Consider the following 6,000-nt stretch of genomic DNA (forward strand, 5'->3'; position numbering starts at 1 on the left):
TTCATGTCCATTCACAGGGACCAACTCTGTTAGGGTGGCCAACAGCTCATTTTTGCGGTCTACTTGCCCCGTCTCCATACATGCATCTATTCAAAGCCCATGCAAGTCCAATGCTCAGCTCATTTTTCTGTTCCAGGTCTCTCTAGTGCCTGCCGTTGTGACAGGTCTAAAGTGAGCACCATCAAGAAAAAAAGTTGGGAGTCTCCCGTCTTGGGGCTCAGGGTCACCTACTACCTCCTCTATGTCATATGGAAAACATGAGAGGGAAAGCTCGGTTGTCTGTGAGACACAGAAGAGATAGCTGAAGTCACTGGTAGATGGGCCTTCCTGGGTAGGGTGTCTCTCTCCCATAGCTTTACCATTAAGGGACAACTCTTGGATTTTCTATCCTCATCTGGAAACAAGGCCAGGCTTTCTCTGCCCTCCCAGCTCCACCCCATCTCTTTCATTCCCAGTCAGCTAAATCTAGAAACTCTGTGGTTTAAAGTTCACAGGGTTCTGAGCAGGTCCTACCTCTTCCCCCTACTAAGGACACTCAATGCTGCATGTGATTTAGTCCATTAGGGCCTCAGCCCTGTGTTCACAGACCAGCTTGCCCCCTCTTAGAGAGGGTTCTCCCAAAAGCCCAGACCAGAAGTGAGATCACAGAGGGTCCATGGAGGCCAGGACTTCAGTGTCTCTCCCCAAAACCTGTACCCCAACTCCCACCAATGCCCAGACCTAATGAAGCCCCTCCCAATCAGCTCCATTCCCTCCTGTGTGCTCAGTATCCATAGCAACAGGGTGCTTCAGCACCATGGGTCCCTCTGAGCTTCTTCATCTCAGTCACTGCTGCCTCTAGGCTAAAATCATCTGAACCACATCTATCTTTTATATCCCAAAGGTTGAAAGAACTAGAAAATTCTACTTCTTCATGAGTCATCACAGAAGGGTGTGAGGTTTGGAAATAACTTCAGTCACTTAGCTTCTAGTGGGAAGCTACAGAGAAAAGCAGTGTTTTTCCCTAGGGGAGGTGGCCATTGCTAGAGAACCACACAGCTGGGAAAGCCTTGGTGTGTTTATTCTAAAGAGAACATACATGACATATGTGCAGGTTTAAGTCATAAGAGATGCACAGGGGCAAAAGCATAATTCACAAGTAGAAATGAGTGTGAATCAAGGAGGCTGTTAAATAATGAACCTTGGGATGGAGAAGTAAGTCTACTGTTGAGAAACTCACAGAGAGTGCTGTGTCCACAGTGTGCAAGATGTCCTGGGCTTCTCTTCATGTTAGGCAGGTCTTGGCTTGAGGTTGTAGGAAGAATGTGTGCCTTTGTGTTAAAAAAGCCTCCCTTTGTTGCCTTCACATTGCTAAGAAGTGCAAGCTGTGAGGCTTCGGGCTCATACCTATAATCCAGCACTTGGAAGTCAGAAGCAAGCAGAACCCCATTAGTCCACTAAAAGGTGCTTGATTTAACTTAAGCAAAATGAAAACCCCATGCAGCCTTAGGGTCTTGTATCACCAGAAACGTCAGAGATGACATGACTTGTAGCTACAGCTTAATGTCTCTCCGCATTCCTACTAGTCACAGTGATACATTCTCCTGTGAGATGCAGTAGAATGTCCCTTTGGATCCCATAACCTCCAAAGGCATGCATGTATGTAGGAAGAGAAGTTAGTGCCACGAAGTTTGAAAGGAAACTGGAAACCAATCTTTGCCCTGTAGACACGCTATGGACCTAGCTCCTTTGTTGACGACAAAAGCAAAGACAGATATAGAATCAAAGAACAATACATGTTTGAAAGTCATACAGACAAATATGTATTCAATGTAGGTGCTATATTACTTTGAGGCAGTGGTTCTTTGGCTGAAAATAACTTTGAAAATCACAATCGTGTACCTTTAAGAAGGAGATAAAATATTTCTACAAAAGGGTTGTAGTTGAGCCAGCGTCAAACATGCTAGGATAGAACCTGAACTGAGCCTAGGATTCCCTGGCTATCGAGACACAGTTACCTACAAGTGTCATCTACTCTATAATCAGTAATTTCCTGGCATCCCACACACAGGATGAGCCCATGCTCAGACCACTGTTTCCTCCCACAGTTGCATGTTTAAAGCTATGCAAAGCCAGCTGGACTTGATGCCCATGAGCACACACTTGAGTTGACTCAGACACAGGTAAATGCCTTAAACACAGCCTGCTTCAGATCTCTCCATCCTTACCACTGGCAAAAGAGGACACTGTCCTCCCTTAACATCTCTGTGCTGATCCAGCTGAACCTAGGAAAGAAAATGCTTCAACTGATCAAGACCCAACTTGTCTGCTCTACCAGGCCATTGCAGTCCCATCACAGCAAGAGAGGACTGTAAGATATCCCTGAAGGACACAGTCCAGATGCAAACTCCTCAAGGTTTTCCTGGTTTGTGCTTGGAAGTAATATACTGCTATTCTTCCTTTGCTCTGTCCCTAGTTCATAATCTGCAAGCGGCATTTTTCTATGGACTTAGATAATACACAGCTTCTGGTCTCTATTTGTGTCCCAACGTATCTTTATTTGATGAATATTTCAGGGAGACCCATAGGCTCATGTATTTGAACACTTGCTTTGCAGTCGTGGGTGCTATTTGGAGAGGTTTAGGGAATAGACCTTGCAGAATATTGCTGGGGTTTGAGGTTTTGAAACCATTCTCAAGCCTCTCTCTCTCTCTCTCTCTCTCTCTCTCTCTCTCTCTCTCTCTCTCTCTCTCTCTCTCTGTTTACAGTAAGTGGTTTAAGCCCCTCAGCTCCCTGCTCTATGTCTGCCACTTTTTGCCATGCCCCTAACCGAGATTGATTCATATGCCTTTGGAGCTGTGAGTGCTAGACAATCTCCTAGAAGTTGCCTTCATAGTGTTCTTTAACCAGTGATACAAAGGTAAGAAATCACATGCTTTCACCCAACATGGTCAGGAAAGACTCACAGGAAAGGGGTCATTTGCCATATTGCTCAGGGCTGGCTGGCCTGAACGCATAATGGGATTGCCAGGGAGGAAAACAGCAACAGCAGAATGACAACTGTCTGCAGGATAAGGCTGCTGGTCTACTCGAAATAGTTTATCCTTTAAGCCAAAACTGTCTCCCCATTAGCTGTAATCCATGGTTTCCATATCAAAGGTGTGTGCAGACAAATCATCCCTCTAAAGATGATTACGTTCAATTGTTTTGGCTTCTGAGTTAGGTATGGTGATATTTACCTGTCATTCTAACTCTTTGTGGGCTGAGATAGGAGGATAGACCTTCAATATCAGCCTTAGCAAAGAACATCATTTGATAACCCCTCAGGCTGAAGTCTGAGCCTGCCACTTGGTGTCGTTTGGTTTGGTTTGTGGAGTGCAGCTGGGTCTTAGTTTATGCTATGAACCTCAGCATCAGGGATGACAAATTAGCACTGATTTGGCCCTAGACCGGAATCCCCTTGGGGTTGGGGAAAAACATGAAACTAATAAAACAATTCTCCCTGCCTCCTAGTCTTATTTTTTTTAGTTATTTAACATATTTTATTAACAGAAGTAGTACATTATCTATATTAATGGATCAAGCAAGTACAACTTGACAAATGATTTTAAAAATGCAAAATTATGCTTTAAATTTGAACTTTTGTCCCATTTCTGGAGCAAGAAGTAGGGGCAAAAAATAAATGATTGAAAGCTGCTTGTCTGGAATCTCTTTACAATGCCTTCTGATAAGGGTTTGTCAGGTGCTGGATGCTAATACTGCAGTTATACAGGACACCTTTAGCCACAGTGTATTCCACACACAGGCTGAGAGAGGAGGACATGGGCATCTGGCCTCAATACAGACCCACCCCACATACTCTCTTATCTCCCCAGACAATCTCTTCCCCTAATCACAGGCTCTCCTCTTCTGTTGAGAAACAGAACTGGTTCAGAAGTTCTGGTTCAGAAGATTTATGTTTATGCATTTGATAAATTATCACAGTTAGGATTTGTTTTTCTTTCTTTTGCCAAATATTATGCTCCTTTGCAATGTCATGTGTCTGTAGTGTATTGATAGCATTCTAACACTGCAGGTCAGTGAAAAACCCTTGGAAACTAGTCCTTGAAGTCTCAACCCACTGTGACTCTTCCTCTAGTGTTTCTCCTCATGTTCACTTCCCTGATGTCAAATATGAATGTACATACATGCAGACACACACACACACACACACACACACACACACACACACACACACACACACACACACACACACATTTGCTTTTCTGTTTGAACTTGTTTTGCAGGAATAGTATCAACTGGGAACCCTGACCTGCTTATTCAGACAATGAATTCTGGATTCAGAAAGGGCTTCCTAAGGAACTCATTATCTTAGAAAGTAAGTCATGCGTCTTTGTCAAGCATGTCTCCTTGTTAAAGATATGAGACACTTCACATTTAATACTCTTTATTGCAGTTTACTCTTTACTTCATATTCACTCTTCCTGCAATTAGACTGGTTTTTAAATATATTGTTATGCCATCTCTTGTGGGGTGGACTTAGTAGGAAATTCCAATATTGAAATTGAAAATTATGAAAGAAATTCTAAACTCATAAAGCTAAAAATTGTTTAAATCATTGATGAAAAACATTTTCAAATCATAAATGCATGGTCACTCCACAGACAAATTTAGAAATTTGTCAAAAATATTGTAGTACTAGAACACTTATCCTTTCTTAAACTTTGTTTTTCAGGCTCTTCTTATAGTATTTCTACATATTATTCATAGATAAAAAGATACAAGTTTCAACAAACATGAAGTTTTTCAGGGCACCCAGAGGATATGTAAAAGAGCTAATACTGAAAGACAGGCCTGACTTTCAATCTGTATGTAAGTCCTAAGGGGTCCATGAGTTGGATGCCGATAATTTTATTATGCTTTGCTTGGGATTTTTAATTCCTTAGCAGATGAAGTCTTGAAAGTACTGTAAGAAATTTTTTTTTTCTCTGTGGTAGATGACTTTGGCTCTGTGGCACTATGTAGCGTCTTATTCACTTTCTTTCTTTCTTTTTTTTTTTCCCGAAGATGTTGCCATTTTTTTTTATTAACTTGAGTATTTCTTATTTACATTTCGAGTGTTTTTCCCTTTCCCGGTTTCCGGGCAAACATCTCCCTAATCCCTCTCCCTCCTCTTCTTTATGGGTGTTCCCCTCCCCATCCTTCCCCCATTGCCGCCCTCCCCCCAACAGTCTAGTTCACTGGGGGTTCAGTCTTAGCAGGACCCAGGGCTTCCCCTTCCACTGGTGCTCTTACTAGGATATTCATTGCTACCTATGAGGTCAGAGTCCAGGGTCAGTCCATGTATAGTCTTTATGTAGTGGCTTAGTCCCTGGAAGCTCTGATTGCTTGGCATTGTTGTTCATAAGGGGTCTCGAGCCCCTTCAAGCTCTTCCAGTTCTTTCTCTGATTCCTTCAACGGGGGTCCCGTTCTCAGTTCAGTGGTTTGCTGATGGCATTCGCCTCTGTATTTGCTGTATTCTGGCTGTGTCTCTCAGGAGAGATCTACATCCGGCTCCTGTCAGCCATAACTTCTTTGCTTCATCCATCTTGTCTAATTGGGTGGCTGTATATGTATGGGCCACATGTGGGGCAGGCTCTGAATGGGTGTTCCTTCTGTGTCTGTTTTAATCTTTGCCTTTCTATTCCCTGCGAAGGGTATTCTTGTTCCCCTTTTAAAGAAGGAGTGAAGCATTCACATTTTGATCATCCATCTTGAGTTTCATGTGTTCTATGCATCTAGGGTAATTCAAGCATTTGGGCTAATAGCCACTTACCAATGAGTGCATACCACGTGTGTTTTTCTGTGATTGGGTTACCTCACTCAGGATGATATTTTCCAGTTCCAACCAATTGTCTATGAATTTCATAAAGGCATTGTTTTTTGATAGCTGAGTAATACTCATTGTGTAGATGTACCACATTTTCTGTATCCATTCCTCTGTTGAAGGGCATCTGGTTCTTTTCCAGCTTCCAGCTATT

This window comes from Rattus rattus, chromosome 12, assembly GCF_011064425.1.
Source record: "Rattus rattus isolate New Zealand chromosome 12, Rrattus_CSIRO_v1, whole genome shotgun sequence".
In the NCBI taxonomy this organism is placed as follows: domain Eukaryota; kingdom Metazoa; phylum Chordata; class Mammalia; order Rodentia; family Muridae; genus Rattus; species Rattus rattus.